The sequence below is a fragment of the Canis aureus genome, chromosome 25 (genome assembly GCF_053574225.1).
Source record: "Canis aureus isolate CA01 chromosome 25, VMU_Caureus_v.1.0, whole genome shotgun sequence".
NCBI lineage: Eukaryota > Metazoa > Chordata > Mammalia > Carnivora > Canidae > Canis > Canis aureus.
In genome coordinates this window covers 23,541,806-23,568,357 of record NC_135635.1, presented here as the reverse complement: position 1 = coordinate 23,568,357, position 26,552 = coordinate 23,541,806, and the positions used below count along the sequence as shown (strand labels likewise).

Genomic DNA, 26,552 nt, shown 5'->3' with positions numbered 1-26,552 from the left:
AGATAGAGGAGCACATATAAAACCATTAGAATATTTTTGGGGAAAAAGACACATCTTCCCAAAACTTCATAAATGACTCTAAAATCTTTCTTCACTGCTTAAAAATCAAGGGATGTATGGAGAGTTTCAAACCTCTTTTTAAGTCTTTCTTCTCCTACATGATTTTATTCAGGTTGCTATTAAAATGGCTTACCAGGTGAAATATATTTATATCCAAAGTGTTACAAAGTATTATTAAATGAAGAAAAATCTGTCAGCAAGAAGTTTTAAGGAGAAAATAGTTGCAGACTGTACTTGAGTAATGGAATATGGTGGATATACAGAGAGGAAATTAAGTTTTTACAGCTAAACGTGTATAGTTTGATTTTAAAAAATCCAACAAATTATTAATAATATTACCTGTGGTATGAAGAAAGATTTTGACTATGAAAAATACTACATTACATTATCTTTTTTCACCCCGTAGAGTCTCTTGTATTATAAATGGCTGGAATAATCTTTCAGGAGCCAAATGACCCTCTGCCCATTTTAGAAAGGACACTTATTGTCCCAAAGGACAAGTAACCTCTCTGACACTAGTTAATCTTAATATACCAAATGAAATCCATTTGAATAACACAGTATTTCTCTCTCACAAAATATAAACTGGTCTGTTTATTTATTACTTATATGACTACATCAATGTGCCATATGCCCAAAATTCTAGTAACAATGTAAACAGGTAGTAATAAAAATGTGAGTAATTAGGGTCTGAAATCTGATAAAAGGCTAGTTGGTATAGTTTTCAGGAGGCTAGGGAATGTAATTACCCAAACTGTTGAATTAATCACTGGTTGAATCATGTTTATATTTAGGTGTGGCAGACTTTGTGAATGGAATGGAATCCTCAATTATAAAATGAGGTAAGCATTTAACATCTGCTAGACATTTCTTTATAACAAAATACCTGGGATCAAATTAACCAGTCTTTACATTTCCCCTTCATGTCTTTCCCTTTGAATCAAATTTTGAGAAATACAGAAAATTTCTCTTTGTTCTACATTTTTCCCACATTGAGAAAAGGAATGATCACCATCAGCAGAAGCATTTTTCTTTCCAGAAACATAAAGACGTTAAATACACTACTGACTGCTCACTAATATAAAGGTAGGGAGAGAAGAAATCAGGGAAGAGGATACCTAGTACTGCCTCTCTTCTCTCCAATTTCCTTCTCCAATCTATCCCTAGACATTGGGTATAAAATGAAGTTACCTACAACACTGAATCCTCCCTAAAATGAAAGGGAGATTTAGGTATTGGTTTCTCTATACATTAACTAAAATGTCATACCTCTAATGAGGCATAAAATTTGGATTATTTATATCTATTTTAGACTATGTCCAATGAGACTTCTTGCTAGTAATATTAATAGTGGTGTACAGAAATATCACCTTTTCTATTTTCCTTTTCTTCTCTATAATAGTAAATTGGTGGAGCGGATATTTGATAAGGATACCCTCTCTAATCTTTCACAAACCTATTAACTTTTGATTCTCATCAACATTTACTTTTTCCGTTCACTTATTGATTTTGTTTAATCTTTAAAACACGTACTTTACACAAATGGATTTACTCTTCTGTGAGAAACAACAAAGTAGACAAAATTTGTGAAGCAATACTTTTTGAATATTGGAAATCCAGCAGAAAACACTGATACCTGAGAACAAGGAAACAAATGGGACAAGCTCTATGATTGACCCAGGTTATTCTCTTGAGAGTAATTCTCTTGCAGTCTGTGTATCAGGATACAGCAGCTCAAATGGAGTTGGTAGCATCCCCAAATTGAGGAGACAGAGCTGAATCCAAGAAAACAAAGGAAGCTAAGGTTTATAGACCAACTAGGGAGAGGACAGAGCTGCTCAGGGAATTTGGGAGATGTGTAGAGGGTTCTCCCAAACATTTAGCAGAATCCTGATCAGCACATGTGTAAGGTAACTGCCTAAGACTAGGGAAAGAATGATCCCCTAAATTAGAGGAAAAAGGGCAGCCTGGGTGGCTCAGCGGTTTAGCGCCGCCTTCAACCCAGGGCATGATCCTGGAGACCCGGGATTGAGTCCCACGTCAGGCTCCCTGTGTGGGGCCTGCTTCTCCCTCTGTCTCTGCCTCTCTCTCTCTGTGTCTCTCATGAATAAATAAATAAAATCTTTTTTTAAAAATATTTTATTTATTTATTCATAGACACAGAAAGAGATAGAGGGGCAGAGACATGGGCAGCCCCACCGGGGCTGCCCTAAATAAAATCATTTTTAAAAATTAGAGGAAAAAGTAACTAGGGTTCACATGGGCTAGAAATAGGGCCTATACTCACCAGTCACACTGGAAAGACAATTCAGAGCTACATCAAAGTACTCAAAGTGCCTTGCCTTCATAGTAGGGAAAAATTGGCTGTAAAAAACATGTTGGTTTGGCCCCATCTAACAAGTCATAAAAGTAAGACCCAATAGGGTTGATCTGTTCCCACTAAGTCCCAGAAAGAAATACTCAAAAATGCTTATAAGAATATATAAATATGCAACATCCATTAAGATAAGCCTTATGAAATTTGGCATCTGACTAAAACAAAACACTACCAAGCATGTATAGAAGGAGGAAAGTTTGACCCAGAAATAGAAGAAAAAATCAATCACTCAAAACTGACCCCAAACTGAACAGAGAAGTAAGAATGAGGAAGAAACATTAAATACAATTTTAACAGTTATTTAACTGTATTCATATGCTCAAAAACCTAGGTGAAAGATGGAAAATATTAAGTAAAGACTTAAAAAATATATATTTAAAAAAAAGACCCCAAACTAACTTCTGGACATGAAAGCTATAATGTTTCCAGGCAAGAAGAAAAATAAATGCTTAAAATTAAGAATAGATGGGATCAATGACAGATAGGGACTAAAGGGGAAAAAAAAAAAGTACACTTGAAGACATAGAAATACAAGTATCCTAAATGAAACAAGTGTTCTAAATGGTAAGAGACTCAAAAACAACAACACAGAAATAAGTGAGTTGTGGGACAACCCCAGGAACTGTGCATTCTGATATATGTACTGATGGAGCAATAGAAACTGAGAAGGGAAAAACAGTATTGGAAAAAATAATAGCAGAAAAACTCAAATATAATGAAAAGTATAAACCCACAGATAAAAGAAGGAAAACAACTTACAACCTTGAATTCTATACCCAGCAAAAGTATTTTTCAAAACAAAGGTGATTTATGAAATATAAAATACGAATACAAGAGGCAGAGAATTTATTATGAGTAGATCCACCACACAGAAATTTAAAAGAAAGTTCTTCAAGCAGAAGATAATAAATTATACCGTATGGAAATACGGATCAACAAAATGTAATAGAGAACACTGGAAATGATGACTGCATGGATAAATTATATATATTTTTCTAATTTAAGTGACCCATCTTAAAAGATAATTAATAATAATAATTATATAATGTTGCAACATTCTTTTTTAAAATATTTTATTTACTCATGAGAGACACAGAGAGAGAGGCAGGCCCCTCTTGGGGAGCCAGATGCAGGACTCGACCCCAGGACCTTGGGATCATGCCCTGAGCCAAAGGCAGATGCTCAACCACTGAGCCACCCAGGCACCCCAGGTTTGCAACATAGATAGAAACAAAGTATCTGACAAAAATAGCATAAATGGCAAGAGGGGAATAATTGGAAATATGATATTGTAAGATTCTCCCATAGTATATGGGGAATAGTATAATATAAGTTAAAGGTGGACTTTGATAAATTGAATACACGTAGACTATAAATCTTAAAGCGATCCTATAACAAAAAACAAATAGTTGTAACTTAACATCAAAAATAAGATAGAATTGAAATATTAAATTAATTATATTTCAATTTAAAAATAAAAAACTAAAGTATAATATGAACTTTTAAGGCAAAAAAAGAAAAAGGAGTAAAAAGCAAATTGGACAAGTACAAAACAAATAGCAAGAAGGTGGATTTATTTTTTTTTTATTTTTATTTTTTTTTAATTTTTATTTATTTATGATAGTCACAGAGAGAGAGAGAGAGGCAGAGACACAGGCAGAGGGAGAAGCAGGCTCCATGCACCGGGAGCCCGACGTGGGATTCGATCCTGGGTCTCCAGGATCGCGCCCTGGGCCAAAGGCAGGCGCCAAACCGCTGCGCCACCCAGGGATCCCAAGAAGGTGGATTTAAACCTAAATCTGTGAATAACATTATGTGTAAATCTCCTGAATTACTATTAAAAGACAGAGATTGTTAGAGTGAGTTAAGAAACAACAGGTAACTACATGCTGCTTACAAGAAACCCACTTTATATATAAAGACATAAAGAGGTTAAGCAGAAATGGATACAAAAAGATACATCATGGAAAGATTAATTGTAAAAAGATGGAACAGCTGCATTAATATCAGATAAAGTAGATTTCAGAAAAAAGAGTATAACCAGGAATGAAAAAGATTATTTCATAATAATAAAGGGTCAATTTATCAAAGCAACATAGTGACCCTAAACATTTATGAACCAGATACAAGGGAAACAAAATAAATAAAGTAAAAACAGATAGAGGTGCAAGAAAAAATAAATAAACCTACGATTACAGTCATAGATTTCATATTCTTCTCTCAAGAATTGATAGAAAAGTAGACAGAAAATCGCTAAAGATAGATTGGAAGAACATTATCAACCAATTTGACATAATTGACATTTATAGAACATTCCACTCAATAATAGCAGAATAAATGTCTTTTCTAAGTCCAGATGAAACATTTACAAAGAGAGACCATGATTTCAATCCATAAAATAAGTCTAAATAAATTTTAAATGATTCAGCTTTACACGAGGTGTTCTCTGACCACAATGGAATTAAAGTAGAAATCAAGGACTATGATATCTGAAACATCCAAAAATATTTGGAAACTACATACCACAATTCTAAATAACCCAAGGGTCAAAGACAAACTCAAAAACAAATTAGAAAGTATTCTGAACTGAATGAAAATGAAAATATAGCATGTCAAAATTTCTGAGATCTTGGTAAAACAATATGGAGGTTTACAAATAAAATTTTTAGCTTTCATGCCTATATTAGAAAAAAAAGGAAAAGTCTCAAACAAAGGGACTCAATTTCCACCCTAAGAACATAAACAAAAAGCATAAACAAAACTCAGAGTAAGCAAAAGGTGGCAAGTAATGAAGATCAAAGTGAATTCAGTGAAATAGAAAATAAAAAATCAATAGAGAAAATCAATGAGACCAAGATCCAGGTCTTTGAGAAGATCAATAAAACTGATAAATTTCTAGCCAGATTGATCAGAAAAGGAAAAGAAACAGGGCAATGAGACAAATTACCAATAAGAGAAATAAGAGAAGTGTGATGTATCACTAAGAATTCTTCAGATGTTCAAATGATAATAAACTAACATTATGACCAACTTTATGCCAAAAAAATTTGACAACTTGTACAAAATGGACAGATTCATTTAAAGATACTACCAATGCCCACTCAGGAATAAACAGATAGCATAATAGCTTTATGTCTATTTTTTGTTTTTAATGAGATTGTAGTAAAATCAAAGAACAAACAAAACTTTCCCACAAAGAAAACTATAGGCCAAAACTGATTCACTGGCAAATTCTTCCAAAGACTTAAAAATAAACAATTTCTTACAAACTCTCCCACAAAGTTGAAAAAGGTATGGAAACATCTCAATTCATTCTATGAGGCCAACATATACTGATATCAATCCAGTATATGATATACAAACAAACATACAAAAAATACAGACCATTATCACTCATGAACATAGATATAGATATACTTAAACTGCTAACCAACTGAATCCAAGCAGAGTATATACCTGGAATACAAGGTTGTTTTAAAATTTGAAAAATGGTCAAGGCAATTTACAATATTAACAAACTAAAAAGAAAGATTGTGATCATATGAATAGATGTACAAAAGGCACTTATAGGGGGTCCCTGCGCGGCTCAGCAGTTGGGTGCCTGTCTTCAATCCAGGATGTGATCCTGCTGAAGTCCCAGGATCGAGTCTCACATCAGGCTCCCTGCGTGGAGCCTGCTTCTCCCTCTGCCTGTGTCTCTGCCTCTCTCTCTCTCTCTCTCACAAATAAATAAAATATTTTAAAAAGCACTTATAATATCCAACACTGTTCTTCATAATTTTCTCAGTGTATTAAAGGTAGGAGGGAATTTTCTTAGCATACTAAAGAACATCTACCAAAAAACTTACAGGTAGCATAATACTTAAATGTGAAAGAATGAATGTACATCCTAAGATTGAGAATAAGACAAGGTGTCTACTATCATAATTTCTATCAACTTTTATTGGAGATTGTAGTAGAGCACAATAAAGCAAGAAAAAGCAATAAAGGCAGCTAGATATGAAAGCAATAAGTAAAACTGTCTTTATTCATAGACAATGTAATTGTCTATATAGAAAATCTGATTGAATTTGCAATAAAGCTACTAAAGCTAATGAGTTAGGAGGGTTGTAACATGTAAAAGCAATACATTAAAACCAACTGCATTCAATATGCTAAAATGGAAAATTCAGAAATTGAAATTTCAAATAAAATTGTCATTTATTATAGCATCAAAATGACAAAATAGGGATTAAACAGAAAAAAATGTGCAAGGCCTATATACTGAATATTATAAATCATTGTTAATTAAAGAAAACCTACATCAATGGAGAGATACACTTTGTTCATTAGTCAGAATACTCAATTTTAAAATTTCAATTCTCAAATTATTCTACAGATTACAAACAAGTCCAATATAATCCCAATCAAAAATCCCAGAAAAAAAATTATTAAAAAAATTTTTAATATTATGGACAAATTCATTCTAAAATTAATACAAAATGCTAAGGCCCTGGAATAGCTATGCCACCGTGAAGAAAAAACATTTGAGTAATAACCAGAGATTTCAAGTGTCATTATAAAGCTAAAGTAATGTAGTATTAGCATAAAGGGGACAAATACATCAGTGGAACATCATATATAGTTTAGAAATTAAGCCACAGATATATAAAAAACTGATTTTTGACAGAGGTGCAAAATAGAAATTCAATGAATAAAGTATAGTCTTTTCAAAATTTGGTGCTGAAGAAGTGGACATCCATGCAGAAAAATAAAAACTTTGATCCACATCTTGTACCACATACTAATATTAACTCAAAATGGGGCATATATCTAAAAATAAATCCCAAATTTACAGAATTTCTAGAAGAACACATAGAAAAAAATATTTGTGACTTTGGATTAAGCAAACATTTCTTAGATACAACAACAACAAAAAAGCATTATCCCAAGAAAAAAAAAAAAAAAGTAAGTTGACTTCATCAAAATAAAAAAATTCTATTCCTCAAAGACACTTTAAAAAAATGAACAGTGAAATCACTTGCCACAGGAAAATACTTTCAAATAATATATTGATAAAGGACTTGTATCCAGAGTATATAAAGGACCCTCAAAACTTAGTAAGAAACAAGCCAAGTTAAAAATGGGCAAGAGATATGAACAAATACTTCAACAAGAAGATACGCAGATAGCAAATAAGCACATGAGAATATTTTCAACATCATTAGTCATTAGGTAATTGTAAATTAAAACCACTACGATATATAAACTACCAGACTAAATTTTAATGACTAAAATTTTTATTTTTATTTATTCATGAGAAACACACACAGAGAGGCAGAGACATAGGCAGAGGGAGAAGCAGACTCCCTGTGGGGAGCAGACACAGGACTCAATCCTAGGACCCCGGGACTACCACCTAAACTAAAGGCAGATGCTCAACCACTGAGCCAACCAGATGGCCAGAATGATTAAAATTTAAAAGACCAATAATAGCAAATGGTGGTGAAGATGTGGAAGAACCAGAACTCCCATACAATGCTGCAGTTTCTTAAAAACTTATACATATGTCTATCCTGTGATCCAGTCATTCCATTTCTAGGTATTTATTCCAGAGATATCTAAAAATATTGCCATAAAAAAAGTGAACATGAATATGAACAGGAACTTTCTTTGAAATAGTCAAAATGGAAATAAACTAAATATCTTTCAAAAGATGAATAGACAAATGAATTGTTTATCTATATACAATAGACTACTACTCAGAAAAACTAAGTAATGAATGTTGATACACATAACTACATGGATAAATCTAAACAATTACGGTAAGTGTAAGAGATCAGAAAAGCAAAAAATGTACATGATGTATAATCTCACTTGTCTCAAATTCTAGAAAATGCTAACTAATCTATAATGACAGAAAATAGGGAAATAATTGAATATGTTCACCATCTTGATAGTGATAACTGTTTTGGGGGTCTATACGTATGTCAGACCTCAACAAAATGTATACTTCGAACATTTGCAGTTGATCATATATCAATTTTACCTTGGTAAATTAAAATGTTAGAAACTATTATAATATACATGTATTTTTTTTCCTTTCTACTGGAATGTAGAGTTTACGCAAGCAAGGATTTTGTTTAATTTTTTCACTGTTGTATCTTCAATACTTGACTGACATTAGAGTAGGTGCTAAAAAATACTTTTTTGATAAGCAATATAGAAGATTCTCAGGCTCTGATTCATTCAAGTGCAGAAATATTGGTTTCATTCACAAAGATGTAGATTAAGAAGTAAGAAAAGATTTTGGGTTAGAGTGAGGGATATAATATTAATCTGGAAATGCAATATTAAGGTGTCTGTGGCACCAGATGTGTAGTAAGCAGTTATAATAAATTAATTAACAGCTAAAGATAAAACTTAGGTGATCACCAGCATTTAGGTGGTGTCAAAGCCAATAATTGCACTGAAATTACTCAAAGAAAATCGACAAAGAGGGAAAAGGTTAAACAGCATCCAGAAGAAAATATTCATTTAAGGAATGGGAAGGGGAAGATGCTATGAAGGAGATTAAGATATGGCAGCTAAAAAATGGAGAAAAAGCCAGCTTAACAATTGTCTCAAAAGCCCATACATATAGACATTTTGAAAAGGAAGAATAGTCAACAACTCACACAAATCACAGACTCTAAGGGCTGAATCCTGGCTCCAGGGCATGGTGACTGATAGAATCTTGGTCTTGGCTAGAACAGAGCTGTGACAGGATTGGTGGTAATGGGCAAGATCTCACTGGTGAGGAAGACAGTTTTCAAACACAGAATCAACATGGCAAAGGCCCTTTTTTAGGCAGATGTGACAGTAAATTGCATGGGAGACGAATTTAAAGAGAATTAGGAAGGAAGACCATTTGTAAAGCAGTGTATTAGAGTGAGGTGAAGAGGGTCTATTTAAAGATGGTGTCAGTCATTAGCATGGAAAACTATTGTACAACGTCACAGAGAAAAGAAACTGTGTGACTTATTAATATACTAAATGTAAATGTCAAAAGAGACTGAGAACTAAAATGAGATTCCATATTTAAAGTCATGACAGATTGGAAAAATAGGAATATTAACAGCAATGAGAAGGCTGGGGATGAGACCTGTCTGGAAAAGGCAAGAAGAACATTCTAATCTACCAAGCAACTTTATCTTTTTCCAGTTTCCTATTCCAAGATTTAGAGATATTTGTAAATGTGTACATAATAAATCTATAATTCATGAAAAAGAAATCCTATACAGTTGCTGGAATTCTTTTTTTTTTTTTTTTAGTTGCTGGAATTTTTATAAAAATTAGGCTGACTTAATGAGATAGTATATCATCTATCATTAATCAGAGTGTTATTGATAAAAATTACAGCCATAATTTCAAGTGCATAATTATAACTGAGGAAAAGTTCTTTCTGATACATTTGTTAAAACTACAGCTAGTTGTTGGTCATGATGATGACGATGGTGATGATGATGATGATTATGGGTGTGTGTGTGTGTGTGTGTGTTAAAGAAATTTTGATGTGACAGCAATGTCCTCAGGGCATCATATCAGCTGCTTGGTGTTTCAAAGGCACCTCCTTCCTAAACTACTCAAACAGCAAAATGAACACAATATACTCTCCAGCTACCGCTATGCCTCAAGCTTGGGTAGGAAGTCGAAAAGAAAAATATCTCACTGATTTTTTTTTTAATTAGGCCTGCAGAGAACTGGTTTCTCTCTTTCCTATAAAAGTATGATTTCCTAGAATTTGAGGAAAGAGGTAAGTAAGCTTACTGTTTCTCAAGGCTACATGAACTAAAATATACGTATTCTATCATAACAGCATTTGATATATTCCCCTATACTTTATTCTTAACCATAAGTAGCTTTAAAGAAGCTAGGAAAATGTCTCATCTCATTGAATTCATTAAGAAATATTCAAACATTTAAAATCCTCTGTTTCCCTCAATCACTGAAAGGCTTTCAACTGATTTGTTTTCCAAGACACCGGCATTTTCTATTCTGCTGAAATCTTAAGTCTTTGTGAATTTCTTTAGACTTCCGTTAATATACTATGTACATAAATAAAAATGTAAGTTGTCATATGTCTTGGGTAAAACTAGTTTTTTTGAGAGTTCAAAGATTTTTTCATCTTTAATTAGTTAAAAGTATATTGCAGCATTTCATATGTCATTGATTAAAGAGGTCTTTTGTCTATTTGTTACCAATCCAGCATGACTTTCATGCACATTTTATGAGTTTTTTAACTAGTAGATTTTAACTATCTTGAGCAAAAGTACTTTGGTAGCTCTTGTAGAGGGATGATGCCCCAAGAAAGCAAACTCTGAACTGTACTTCTTAACCAGCTTTGCTTTATTCCAGACCTGTATATCCTATTTGTGCCCTGGATTTCTCACCTGTGAAATGGGGATATGTTGTGTTTGTACCAGCCTGATGGGTTTGAATTAAAAAATAACAGAATATCACTTTCCAAGTATCTCAAAAAAAGGCCGTAAGTGTATATAGACTAACATGCTTTTCTCCCCGCCTCTGACCCATATAATTTTTCATTGTTACTATCATTGTTGTCTGTTGAAATCATCTCAAATTTAGCAAAGTTTTTTGAATTTATTAATATACTGGAATGAATAACATAGGATAACACTGCATTATTTGGTAAGACTTCGTTATAAAATTGAGTAAGGAAGCAAAATGAAGGTGCTTAGTGCAGCTCAGACCTAACATAGAAAAAAAAAAACTGTAATCATACCTAATTAGTGTTAAAATAATGTTTCCCTTTGAAATGTTTAATTAAATTAGTATTATTTTATTACATAAACATTCTTGATGTGGAGCACACTGCAGAGCTTGAAGACTCTGATGAGTTAAATGGTGCAAAGTGTTCTTGCGCCCTGTGTGGGGCAGAACCTGACAAGGAGTGGCTGTTGTTAGCAGATGTCTGGACCATCCGTGGAGACAGGATGCTTGCTCCAAACAGCAGGCCATCATTTCAACCTTTGTTGCTTCTCCCAAACCTCCCATTGTGCTTTCAATTTAACAGGATCACAAGCAGACAAAGAAATTTCTTACAATTTGCCCTTCAGTTCAGAGACGAATTCTATTTAAACTTGTCTAACCTCTCATAACATATTAGTTATTGTTGCCAGCCTGTGTGTGTCCCCTGGCAATGAGCTACTCCTTCTGGGAGGAGGAGGGGGTGCCCTTCAGTTTGATAAAGCAAGACCAGATTTACTGGCACACTTACAGGATGCTTGTCTCAAGATTGCAGCAAATTTAATTAACCTTATTACAAATATGGTTTTCTTGATGATTACATCACAATTTGGTCTTACTTTGCCTACTGCTATTTCAAAGTAATATATGCTTCCTAAAGTAGTTTTCTAGAAAAGCTTAGACTATTGGAATAAGTACACTTATCCTGGCCGTGACCTCTCCTATGTATCCTCCTGTATATATATATATATATATATATATATATATATATATATATATATGCATATATATATATATATATATATATATATAAGCTGACAACATCTTCCCTGGATCCTTGTGACATTACCTTTGTTCCTGCATACCTCACTGAAATAATGGCAAGTAACTTTACAATAAAACTAAAGTGATTCTAAGATATTAAAAACATAAAAGTTCTGGTGTGGAAATCAATACAAGACTTAATTACCATCCTAAATTCACACCAAAGAGATTATCCTGGACTATGAAAAGTACAAGGGATTTTATGACTTTCAAAGCACTAGTCGGGCCCTTAACAAATAAAATGTCCTAAATGTTCTTATGTGTACACACACACACACACACACACACACAGACACACATCTAAATGTGTGTTTATCTCGAAAGTACTTTTGTTTCCCTCGTCCCTGAGACCCTCAGTCATGAGAAGTAACCTACCAGGCTAACCCTCAACACATGTCCAGAATCCCCCTCCTGCAATTTAACAAGCTTTCCTTTATGCAAGTAGCTCAGGAGAACTGTCTTCCTCTATGAAATTTCCCTGGGAAACTAGGAGAGTAATTCACACCCAGCTAAAAGCTCAAAACATACAGGTGTCCTTTTGCTTCTAAATGGTATGGGCCTGTGGAAACACCTATAAAATGTAAGGCCTTATAGCCATTGAGATCTAGGTTGTCTGACTTTAGATGATAGCCAGAGCACAGGCCTAATCAGCCCTGTTTGGGTCTCTTACTGACATCTAAATTTGTATCTCAAGTAGGTGGTTTTAGTTGGCCCAAAGAAGAGGACATATGAAACACTGAGAAGCTCACTGAACAACAAAGGACTTGAAAATGTTAATGCCCCTTCTGCACAGAAGAGGAGGTCAGATATGGAGACGTGAAATCACTAAAAGTCTGACTAATTCTCCTCTGAAAGGATAAAAGAGAAAAAGCAGTAAACAAGTTAGGTGCCCAACAATCACAGAACTGTTAGCCTAAAAATCCATTCAGTGGAATGGATGGGAGGCATTAAAAAAATTTATGAGGAGTTTATAACAAGAGAAAAATGTTTATGCTTTAATGTTAAAGTGAAAAACAGTAGAATACAAAAATGTACATAAAGGAACAAGATATTTGGTTGGAAAAAAAAAAAAAACCCACATTTGAAGTAGTTATATTATGGTGGTGGGAAAATGCATTTTAGTTTCTTTCTTTTTTCTGCCTTGATTTTTCATATGATAATACATATAATATAATGATTATAATCATATATTATTATAATAAATAATAATAATGTCATTTATATAGAAAATTAGTTAAATCTTATTTTGAAAACAGGAAAAATTTGAAAACTTATCAGAGGCTGTTTACAGAAGTAAATTATGGCTTATAATTGGAACAAATTTATATTTTGGATAAAAACTTTGGAAAAAAAACTTTGAGAATATTTTCTTTCTTATTTTTATTTGATCCTCTAGTCTCTGCTAAAGACTTGAAATTGAATATATGTTAAGGGTATCTTCCTTAAGATACTATAGTTCTCTAAGGACTGCTGAGAAGGGTCTCCACACATTGAAGGCCCTCTGTAAATACCTGAACAATGAATATGATGGGCATTTCTAATATATATTATTTCCAGAGGTTTTCTTATAAATAAACTACATGTATGTCAATCTTAATAATATAGGAGAATTTAGTCAGCTATACCCAACTGGTGGTGGGGGAAATAGAAAAAAAATGTATTCATAATTTCTAAGATTGATGAAAAATGTTTCCAATATTTTTTTCCACTTATCATCTCTTAAAATATTTTGAGTGTTTTGAAAGGGCTTCCAAACTTCTTTAGTATCACATTCTCTATTTTTTTAACATTGCTTCCCTGGTGTTACTACCAAGACATTCGACTATTTTGAAAACAAACCAAGTTGCAGCCATGAAAAAAAAAAAAAAAAGTTTGGTTCAGAGATGGAGGAAGCAAGAAAAGCAGTCTAGAGCCATTTTTCGCTCACATGGTGGCCTCCATCCCTTGTACCATTCAAGATCTCCTCATGTAAACTGTCTAAAACACTATGAATAAGATATTCACTTAGGTTAAAATAACTGTTAAATAAAGTAATGTGAATGAATCTTAATCTGTCTCTTGTCAATATTTAGTTGAGCTGTGCTATGAAAATGAGACTTTCATATGGATGTGGAAAGAAAATAGAGGGTTCAGCATGGAGCCACTTGAGAAAGGAGGGTGGGCCTGGCCTTGGTCACCTGAATGGCACCTCCAGAGTATCAGGTAGTTGAAAAAACTTGGAAAGAGCAGCAGCAGATGGAAGTCAATGCATAGAGGGGAAAAATGCAACAAAGACAGATACTTCTATTTTAAAATTATCATTTCTTTCAATGTCAGTAGGTATATGTTTTTGGACACCACTGGTACTCAGATCAGACCCTTTTGCTAGTGGTTCTGATTCCAACTCCCAGCTACTGAGGCTTTGTTTCTCCTGCTTAGCAACTGCAAATTTTCTTCAGAGGACTCCCTTTAGCCTACTGAGGCATCTTGCATTATAGGTGGGTTGCAAGTACCTGGCAGCATGTGTCTTCTCCCCTTACTCTCTGCCCTGAAGGTTTATAATCCATGACTGCATCATAGGGCACTGTAAAGTCCAACTTCTTTGTCTTCAGAAGATAACAAATCTAAGGTGTAATATGTAATCCAAGCCCCTCAAGACTAGCTCAGGACTTCTACTGAAATCATACCCTGTTTGGCTTTCAGCCTTTCCTGGATGTGTCCCTTACTCCCTTATTGATTTCTGCTGGGAACACTTCCTGATAAATAACCTGCAATTGAATCCTTGTCTTACAGTAGGCTTCTTGGGAATTATAATACTATATACCTCAGAAAGAAGGACAGGTGGGGAACATGGGTGGCTCAGTCTGTTGAGAGTCCGACTCTTGAATTTAGTCCAGGTCCTAATCTCATGGCTCCTGAGATCCAGCCCCAAGTCAGGCTCTGTGCTCAGAGGGAGTTTGCTTGGATAGTCTCTCCCTCTATCCCTTCCCATGCATGCACACACTCGCTCTCTTTCTCTCTCTCAAGTAACTAAATAAATCTTAAAAAAAAAAAAAAAGCAGGGGACACATTACTATTTTTCCTTCTTCCTCCTTTTCATCTTCTCCCTCGCCATCTTTCTCCCTCTTGTATTCATCATTCCTCTCAGATGCTAATTTTTATTTTTAAGTAATCTCTACATCTAACATAGGGCTTGAAATCACAGCCCTGAGATCGAGTTGATGCTCCACGAATGAGCTAGCCAGGTGCCCCCCAGATTGTTATTCCTAATGTTTATCTGTCAGATATATCAAACCAGCTGTATCCAGTATAATTCTAGGAGAACCTAGCATTTACTAAAATAGTATGCAATTAGTTTAAGTATTCATATGTCTCATTGCAAGAACAATTTAAAACTTATTTTTCTCAGATACAATTAATGAATTTAATGATAGAATCCTGAAAGAACAACCTAAGTTGCCCAAAACAAAGGAAATAAAAGATGCTGAAGGCATTACCATATTCTGTCTATGGACTTAAAAATTTCTCTATGAAATAGTTTGTTAAGAAGATGAAATTTGTGGGAATATATATTTCTGTAAATACAAGTGTTTGATTACATGAAATGAGAGGTATGCATGGTATGAAAATAATATACAAGTTATCTGCAGTGTTCCAAGTTATAAAACACTCCATTTCATGCTTGTCCATGGTGATTATGAGTTTTTTTTTTTTTCTTCTGTTTAACTTTCAGTACTTCTCTTTGGTCTAATGATATTTTACTTTACTTCTCATTTCCAATTTTTCATATTCAGTGTTTTCTCATTTCATTTTCATTGCAGTGGAGTTTCATGTCTGCTTTATAATGTATTTGCTCTCCATTTTTGTTTCATTAGTATTTCTATGGTATTTTAGCATTCATACATAGAGTTAAGCATATTTAAATTTCTTAAAATATATAAATATTTGATTAAGTAAATATATCTCCAAACATTAAAATTCTTCATTGAACTAAATGAATGCTTAGAATTGCATACAATTATTATAACACATTTAAATGCTAAACTAAGTTCAAAATAGGTGAAATACATTTAACACTACACTCTTTAGAAGTTAGAAGTTTAATTAGAACAATAATGAAACAAATGCACAGAAACAAGTCACAACTTTCTCCACACCTTCCAAAATCAGTAGGTAAAACGTAGTAGGTATAACGTAGTAGGTCTATATTTTCATTTAATCTCTAACTGCTGACTTGCTCACAGGCTGATTAATCTAAAAAGTCTAGGGCAATATAACTGAAGGTTTTAACTAGGTACCAGGTTGGGATTTGGTAGAGTAAATTGTAGACCCAGTTCGTAACAATAATCCTACGGAAAACGTACTTTGAATTCCAACAACTGATTTGCAAATTAGAGGACTTGTCCCGATAGAAACCTAAAAAACACTGCTTTTATATTATGTAGACTATTAGCTAAGTCACTCCCATCAAAGCCAGCTGTCACATGAAGTGCAGTACCAATATTTACTGCATTAAAAAACATATGTAACTCAAAAGCAAAGAATAGAGTAAAAATATGACAATGTGCATGGGCTCCAGCATCTATCAAGCAAATTTTATCTCTTATTTTCTTTTTATATTTCATTTGTTTCTATTCAACATAATAATCTTGAATGTTCCAAAATAAGATGGTATCTGTAAATTTTTTAGTGTTTGCTAATTCAGAACACCTTACTGATTTTACTTTTGCTCCTTTAAGAGGAGAAATTTGAGACACAAGTTAAAGGTGAACTAGTTATTAAAATAAAGGCAGTTTAGGGATGCCTGTGTGGCTCAGTAGTTAAGCTTCTGCCTCTGGCTCAGGAAGTAATCCCAAATTCCCAGGATCAGGATTAAGTCCCACATCAGGCTCTTTGCATGGAGCCTGCTTCCCCTCCCTCTGCTTGTGTCTCTGCCTCTCTTTCTTTGTCTCTCATGAATAAATTAATTAATTAATTAAAAAAAGTAAAGGCAGTTTAATAAGTAATATCAATTTTTTTTCAAAAGATAAATTCAACACATTTAGAAAACCAACTTTTCAAATGATTTTACTAAATTACTTAGCATGTAGATTGCTTTAACATCCTTATAAAATGAGGTAAAACAGTAGAAAAGATGGCATATCATTTCATTGCTTTACACAATAGCTAAGAGTAAAAATATTTATTTAATGAAACAAGAATCCTTGATCCTTTTAGAATTGACAAACTGCTAATATTACATTTTAAAATTTTAGAATTTCAGTCTATCTAGGGAAATATTTTATAGAATAAATCAAAACTGAATTATTGTTGCCCAAGAAGCCACAAAAATAATTCACATTTATTTATCCAGAATGAATATGTATTTGGAAAAAGCATTGATTTTATAGAAATTAATTGATATACCTTTGTAACTACTTTAGTGGGTTGTCACATTAATCTTTATGCCTTTAAATGTAGTTCTGAGGTATGGATAATAATTTAATGAAACTGCTTCATAAACATACTTTGAAATTAACTTTGCCCCTTCAAGTAGTCTTCTTGGAAATAAAAGACTTATTCCAGTAATTCCATTGCTCTGTTTTTAGAATTGTCACTCATAAACTACAACATATTCTTTAGGGTACATTTTGATAAGCAAAACTCTTCTGATGGCAAAAATGTGGTTTTTAGATTCAAAGGTCATTTTAAGCCCATTTTTGTCTACTGAATCGCATGAAAATACTTGGTAATACATTTGGTTACATTTTTGGGATGTTTCTATAAAATAATGAAGGGTTGGGGCTGTTTTATTGCCTAACTTCAAAATTATTCCAAAATCAAATGTAAAATAATATTTTCAAAATTACTTAACAGTAGCAATCATAGACAAAAGTCAGAATCTTGAAAAATGACACTCATTAGGAGGAATATAATGTGTTGTGGTATGAAATCATTTTTAGGTATGTCATATATATAGGAATTTGATAAACCACTATTTACATTTATTATATCTGATTCTCTGACTTCTCAACTAGTCTTTATTTCATTCATCCATTCATCCACTCATCTATCCATCCAGTTATGTATTTATTTATTAATTTAACTTCCTTCCTTCCTTCCTTCCTTACAGGGCTCGAACTCACAACCCTGAAATCAAGACCTGAGTGAGATCAAGAGTCCAACGCCTAACCAACTGAGCCCCCTAAGCACCCCATTCATTCATTTATGAATCAGACACTTAATGAACTTATTACAACATGCAATGCTAAATCCAAGGTCACAGGATGAATAAGAGTACCTCCTTCTTTTGTTTATCCTCGGAATTTCCCCTCAAATATTACAAATTCAATTATCTGTTTCTAAACAGGAAATTGTTTTAAAAAATTAGAATTCTAAGGAAAACATTTATTTTGCAACAAAGTCTATTCTCAGAAAAAAAAATATTTAATGAATTTATTGACTTTGAGATTCTTGTGTTTTCCCTGTTACTGCCAACAACTAGGGTAACCTAACACTTGGTTTTGAAACTCAATAAATTTCCCCAGTGAACTATCCATCATTTAGGCATAGAAATGACTTAATCACCCAGTATCTCATTAGCCGAATTCTTAACCGTATATATTCTCATTCTCCTTCCTTAATTTTAGAAGATGGCATATGATAATAAAATAAATACAGACTATAGGCTTATTTTAAGGAACAGGTTCCAGGGAATATTCTGGGATCAAAATATTCGAACTAACACTCTACTCATTCAACACTCATATCCAAGTAATTGACAAGGTGAATAATTATGCAGAAACATAATGTTGACAGACTGCAAAGATCTGCAATCCTTATGGATGCAACATTATTCTGGATACTGTACTTGGACAGAAAAGTATATTCTCTCCAATGTTTTCAACAACATATCATTATAAATAAAATATTTTATTAATATTTTAATAGTTTTAATAGTGTTTAATATTTTTATTTTATAATAAAATACTTAAACGAGGCTATGCTTTTAGGCAAAGCTTCCTATCCCTGAATAATCAATAACCAAAGTTTTTTCCCCCAGTAATAAAAGTTCTAATATAAATAATCATTACATCTAGAATAATAGAGGTGAAAATCTATGAATTATTATCATGCACACTGCTCCCTCAATCAAGAAATGAAACATCTTAGCCTTTAGCTTAACATGCCACTATTTTCTCCAATATGAAGATGATGAAATGATAAACACGTTAAAGGCAATTTGGTGTAGAAAGAGGTTGGGAAATTCTCATGATGAAAAAAATAGCATACAAGAAATTATTTGAATGTAGTTAAACATGTAAATTTTACAATATTCTTAAAGTTTTAATGATCATAATATCTATAGTAAGAAAAATATGAAATAACATCTCCATAAATAATCACATTTCTTTGACTCTGATCATGATGCATGTAGTAAAATGAGAAGAATAGCAGGTGACCAGGAGAACAAGAGAAGTTAGGTGAGTTTTATGACCTGTTTTGCCATTTGCACTGCAGCCTATAAGCAATGTTGAACCATTAAACATTTATAATCAAAAAGTGATATGACTGACTTCCTTTTATTAGAAAGATCATTCCATGGCAGTCTGAAATATTGATGCAGGAGAAGAGAGATGAGAGGAAGAAAGATCAGCTAAAGACTACAAAGTAAAAGGATGAAGGAGGCCTGAAATACAATCATGATTACTTTGAGAGAGAGGGAAGAAGGGATGGATGCAAGAGACACTTCCAAATAATGGACTTAGGTTCAACCTCATTGAAGTGTTTTCTTCTCTATATTTTTATGTCCTGAATTGAATTGACTAAACATCATCAACATCCACGAGAATAGTTTAATATAAAAAAATTCTAGACACTGAAAACATGATGTGTTTTCTTTAAAGATATATTTATTTGAGAGATAGAGGGCATGTGCACGAGTGGGGGAAGGGCAGAGGTGGAGAGAGAGAATCTTGAGCAGACTCTGTGCTGAGTGCTGAGCCTGATGTGGAGCTCGATCTCAGGACCCTGAGGCCATGACTGGAGCTGAAACCAAGAGTGGGACACTTAGCTGACTGAGGCACCCAGGCACCCAAAACATGATGTGTTTTAAAGGGAAGTTGTAAAAATAATTTTTCAGGAGATGACTTTGTACATACAGCACTAGACACAAACAACAACAACACACACACCCCTCACGTACAGAACTTTAAAATTAATACATCATTTTTATATGTATTACTTAATAATCACAACACCTTTGTTGAAATAGGCTTCATTATCCCCACTTCACAGTTACCTGAATCATAGAGATGATTCTATTTGCATGGGGCCATCAAACTTTGACATGGTAGGCTTAATCCCAGATCTTTTACTCTGAGTTGATGTTATCCTAACACCAAGTTTTGTTTTTTTTTTTTCCTGCCTGAAAGAAAGTGATGGACTTCTAGACAGCCTCCAAAGGACCTTTCCTAGAAATTCTTGAACCTTCCATTATTAATCATATTATGTTGGGCAGCCTGGGTGGCTAGGTGGTTTAGTGCCACTTTCAGCCCGGGTTGTAATCCTGGAGACCTGGGATCGAGTCCCACGTCGGGCTCCCTGCATGGAGCCTGCTTCCTCCTCTGCCTGTGGCTCTGCCTCCCTCCCTCTCTCTCTCTGTCTTGCTCTGTGTCTCTCATGAATAAATAAATAAAATCTTAAAAAAATAATATAATGTTGGTCAAGCATATTACTTCTCACTGAATCTCAGCTGTTATGAAAATAAAATAGAAAAAAAGACTGAAAGTGCCTTCAGCATTGCCCAGCACTCTTCTAAATCCATCCCAATCAAATATATGAAGATAGTTATATACCAAACAAAAATGTCACATGCACCATGTTTCACTGGTCAAGTTTGAAGTATATAGAGGTAAACTCTGAATATACCCATAAAATGAGTGTACTAGAGCAGACAGCATAAATATGAGGGTCTGTGCCAAGGCCTATATGTTTATTATTAATGAACCTCAGCTAAGGAGACCAAATAGGAATAGTAGATTGGGACACCTGGGTGGTTCAGCGGTTTAGAGCCTGCCTTCAGCCCAGGACATGATCCTGGAGTCCTGGGATCGAGTCCCACATTGGGCTCCCTGAATGAAGCCTGCTTCTCCCCCTCTGCCTATGTCTCTGCCTCTCTCTCTGTGTCTCTCATGAATAATAAATAAAATCTTTAAAAAAAACAAGAATAGTAGAATAAAAACTAAGATTAGTATTATAAATGTCAGGAGATGAAAGTTTCAAGTAGTTGCTATATACAATAGAATCAAATGCTAAGAGCAAAAGGAGAATGATTACTCATAATACCTCATTATTTGAAAAAAAAGTAAAAATTAAAATAATACCTCATTATTTGAAAATTTAAAAAGTTATTGTTTGGGGCATCTGGGTAGCTTAGTTCATTAAGCATCTGCCTTTGGCTCAGGTCATAATCTTAGGGTCCTGGGATGGAGCCACATGTCAGGCTCCATCCTCATGAGAGAGTATGCTTCTCCCTCTCCCTCTGCCACTCTGCCTATGCCCCAACACATGTGCTCTCTCTGTCTCAAATAAATAAATAAAAACCTCTAAAAAAAGATAAAAATGAAAGTTACTGCTCATAATAATAAAAATTGTCATCCATAATATTAAGAAAATTTTAAAATTTAAAATACAGCTGTTCCTGAGGGTCCAGGGTAAAGGGAAATTCATACTTTGCTCTTCAGATTGTCAATTGGAGCAGTCCAGTATTTCAGTAACAAGAGCCCCCAGTGTGTACACCTTCTTTCCCAACAATTTCAAATAGAAAAAATTTCAAAACAAAATCAGAATTCTACAAAGAAAAGATATGAAAATAGGATTTTGAAAAAAATATGGCTTACATGAATATTTGGTAAAAATCATTGATGAGGAAACTGCTGTACAGTGCTTGTGGACACGTTATGTCTTCAACAATATTGGCAGTAAATAGAAAGAAAAAGAGAAATAGAGGAAACACTTTTAAGAGTCCTGAAGCTAGGGTGCATTGCTGCAATTTTTTTTCAGTAATTAAGTTGATAAAAATCCCACTGGAGTTAAAGAGCTTTTGACATGTTTTCTCCAGTATGCTTTTATTGAAAGAAGTACAGTAGACCAGAACCCCTTTAATTAATATACCAGCTACTTCATAATCTCTTGCTAACCCAATGATATACAAAAGTTGGGATGCTTCTAGATAAACAAGCTAGTATCTATGATTTAAGCACACTTATCTAGATTTAGCCAAAATAATCTTCATAATTGAACAAACATAATAGCTCCTAAGTTTGACTAATGAGAAGACAGAGTTCAATTATTAAGGACTTTTGTCCATAATTATTCACACCAGACTTCCTCCATAAATATACATTAATCTAAATGCAATATCACAAAGTGGAGTTTTAAATAGTAAAGAGAAATAGGAATGAAGTGTTGACCAGTTTTCTCAGAGAAACTGCAAATTACTATGCCCTGCATTTCTGAATAGGGAAAAATTTTTAGCTTAGAATCTCATCGGGGCAGAAACACAATATGAGAAAATTTTCCTTTATCCTCTTGGAAAATACACTCTGGTTAACCAGGTTTATGTAAAGAACATAGCTTGTTTTGGAAAGGGATTCTTCCCTTATTCTCTTTTTCTCTCAAGGTTATGAGTTACCTATTTTGTCCTCTGGAATCTTTAACAACAAAGGTACTTGAAGACACATTTTCAACAGGTCTCCTTCAGCTTTGAAGAGGTAAGGAGTCATTGCCTGGTGGGTCATCCACTTCCGACAGAGAAGGGTGACCCAGATGATGGGCACTGATGCCCTCAGCCTTCTCCACTTCAGTAGGATTTGTCTGGCCTTTTTTTGGTTTGTTTCCAATGTAGGTAAATGAGCTCTGCAAATATTAACCAGTGTCAGGCATGCTGTGAGCCTCTTCCTAATGAGGCCCTAAGGATGTAAGCTGGAGGAGCTATTTCAGCTGGTCTAAAGGCAATACCTAACAGTCAGACATTTAATTTCACTTAAGTGCAAACCAGAGAAGGGTAGCCCTGGAAAGCTTTTTAAATATGAAGAAATATGCTCAAATCATAGCATAATCTAGTTAATGATACAATAGGGCTTTCAAAAATGACCTAAAGCAAAGGATAAAGCAAATGATTTAAAAAAAAAATCCCAAACTAATCACACTCCATTAAAAAGGTCTGTTATTCTGAAGTGCTCCTTTGTAGACACATCTGCATTTATCTTAATAAACAGTAGGCTTTCTGATCCAGGTTCTGGGAGGTAGCCATATGACAATGATCTTGGTGCCAGAGCTATTTGCCGATACTGCATTAGAGAAGATCAAACTTCAGCAATGCTTTTTGTCTACTCATCACACTTCTGCATCTGGGCCTTCTCGTAAATTAATTTCCTTTTTTGTGTATTTATTCTGTGTTTTATTGTGCAATCTCTGTCTTGTAGATTGATGCCAGCAACCTGGTTTGGGTTATATGAGCAAGGACTCTCTGTCAGTAAAACAACTCTATAGAGTATGAATGTGGCATTGGTCTTCAAAATGTTTTCATGATAATGATGATGAATCTCTTGTGAAAAGTTTGTGACAGCCAATGAAAAGGTGGAAGTAATTATCTTTTTTTAACTTCCTGTTCAGCAAAATGATTTCTCCTATAATTTCCCCTGATTAAAAAAAAATATGTATGTATATATCTTTCCATCCATCCATCCATCGATCCATGCATCCATGCATCCATCCATCATTGGCTAGCTAGCTAGTATATCCCCAGGCAGAGAAAAGCAGCAGGAATTCCTAGCTCTGCAATTTGTAAAATGACAAAAATGGCAGACATAATTCAAATCATTCATTGAGATAAAATTAGCTCAAAGAAGAGAAATAATAGAAGTTAGATTGCATAGTATTGTTATAGGTTATTGAGTGGTTTATTACAAAAATAAACATATTTACCCATGAGACAGTTAATTCTTCTCTATGTACAGTGTCAGAAAATAATCTCTAGTGAGGAAATGTTCTATAAGTTTATAGTTTTCACTCTATTTTCTTCAGTGAGTCCCTTGGCACACAATAATACCATGTTCTATGACACAGAACACACTAGCTGTTATGAGATAGAAGTTAATCCCCATTGGTAGCATTTGAAGATGATGCTTTACTGTTCATATTGTATATACTGAAGTTTATACACTTCAGAATATATAAACTTAAAGCTTTCTTCCTTAAGTTACTGTCAAATCTAAACGTTACAATAATATATGCTTTCCTTTTTAATTAAAAAAGCTCCAATACACATATATAATTTTACCTAGTTTCTCACTCCAGGGCATATATATTTACTTTTGAAACCAAAATTATCATTTGACTTATTTACCAAGGAGAAAAATAGTAATTCTATTTAGATATGTGCCCTATGAAACTCTGTTAAAGGATAAATCATAAGTTGGACTCATCTGTCCTAGTTGTTAATTATTATAGGTGTCCCTGATTGGAAACAAGTAGTTAATTCACACCAAATCACCATCAACGTGCTAACTAGCAGGCCAGCACTTCAGTGTGTCTATAATTATTTATGACCAAAAAATGAAAACCAAGGTAAGAGATGGGAAAATAAAGGTTACATTTTTATCTCTGTTAACTGAATGCTTTCTACTACAACATACTACTGCTTTCTTTTCCTACTTTTCCATTTTAAGTTAATAGAATTTGTTAGTAAAAGAGAGTTAACATGTCACTTACTCAATTACTTACAAAAAATCAATTCTATGACATAATTTTAGTGTTAACATTGAAAAGCACTGATGGCAATTCTTACTATTTTACGAGCACAAAGATATTTTTGAAAGTCATATTTTTAAAAAGCCATAACGTAACTAAGCAGTATGAAGTAAAGTGTTTGTTTTTAAATGGACCATGCTTTAGTATAGAGGAAACTGAATATATTTCCATATATCATACAAATACCTTTACCTTCCATCATTTATTACAAGGAGTACAAAAACACAGTATTATTTACACTTTCAAAGTGCAATTCAAAGACCTTTTGGGTATACTCAGTTAACATCTGGATTATTCCTATGAAGTAAAATAATATCTATTATGAAATGTTATAGTATCACATTTCTACGACTCAACATAATCTTTTTTCATAATATAGCAAACATTATTGAGTTCCTAGTAGTGTATGTATAAAATGTGGAATTATGGGTGACAACTTAAAAAAATGAATACATAGTACCTGCCCTCAAAAAGCTTAAAATGGAGGGGATGATTTATTTGCAATTGCAAACATCAGAGATAGCTCATAAATCATTAAGATTCCTATTTGATTTCCTAAAATTATATTACACACCATAGACTACTCTAGATTATTTAAATTTACTAATCCAGTGGATATTCCTTTTAGAAATTCAGTGCACTCTCTGATGTTTATAGCAGCATTATACACAGTATCCAAACCACAGAAATAGCCAAAGTGCCCACTGATGGATGAATGGATAGAGTAGGTGTGGTCCTCTACATATATATATGTGTGTGTGTGTGTATAGAGAGAGAGACAGAGAGATAGAGAGACAGAGAGACACAGAGAGAGAGATATGTATACACATACGGAATATTACTCAGTCATAAAAAAAGAAATCTTCCCATTTAAAACAACATGGAGGGGGCTAAAGAATATTATGCTCAGTTAAATGAGTCAGTCAGAAATAGACAAATACCATATTTCACTCACATGAGCAATTTAAGAAACAAAACAAATGAACAAAGGGGAAAAAAAGAAAAAGAGGCAAAACAAAAAACAGACTACTAACTATAGAGAAAAACTGATGGTTACCAGATGGGGGTGGGTGAGAGGATGGGGAAAATAGGTGATGGGGATTAAGGAGTGCACTTGTGATGAGCATAAGGTGTTGGTAGGGAAGTGCTGAATCATTATATATGTGACCCTAAAACTAATATTACATTGTACATTAACTAGAATTTAAATAAAAACTTTTTAAAAAAGAAATCCAGTGCACTCATTTTCACTGCTTTTGTTCTAAAGGATCAAGAAAGCTGTAAGTAAGAAGAAAAGGTAGTAACAATGAATTGTTTAGGAGTGTCATTTGAGTTGTCTGTGAGATATTTAACAAAGACAGGAGGCCAATGGATATGCACCCTACTATTCAAGAGATAAGTGTGAAGTGGAAATATAAATATAAATGTATGTGTCATTAACATATAGGTTGATAATAAAATCTTGCATGTGAATGAGATGAGATCCTTAGTATAAAGTGACACAAGAAACAGATGCGAGGGTATTAATTCAATGGCAGCTCTTCTAATTTCTTAACTCTTATGCTAATGATGAGATTACCCAAATTTTGATGACCAATTAGCTCACTTTACTCATGTCATCATTATGTACACTAACACTTACTTCTGTCTATGTTGTTTTAAGATTTTATTTATTTGACAGAGAGAGAGAGAGCACAAGCAGGGGGAGTAGCAGAGGGATAAGGAGAAGCAGGCTCCCTGCTCAGGGAGGGCTCGATCCCAGGACTCCAGGACCATGACCTGATCCAAA

The 26,552-nt window shown here is 33.7% G+C and overlaps 1 protein-coding gene and 1 long non-coding RNA gene across 17 annotated transcripts in view; one reads left to right on the top strand and one right to left on the bottom strand.

Annotated features, from left to right (window-relative positions):
• SOX5 (SRY-box transcription factor 5) overlaps nucleotides 1-26,552 on the bottom strand; it is a 994,522-nt gene that overhangs the window by 588,505 nt on the left and 379,465 nt on the right. The window lies entirely within an intron of this gene.
• Nucleotides 860-12,804, top strand: LOC144297633 (uncharacterized). The gene is made up of 4 exons (XR_013364589.1): nucleotides 860-902; nucleotides 10,147-10,211; nucleotides 10,814-10,943; nucleotides 12,684-12,804. It is a non-coding gene; the product is annotated as an uncharacterized LOC144297633 (long non-coding RNA).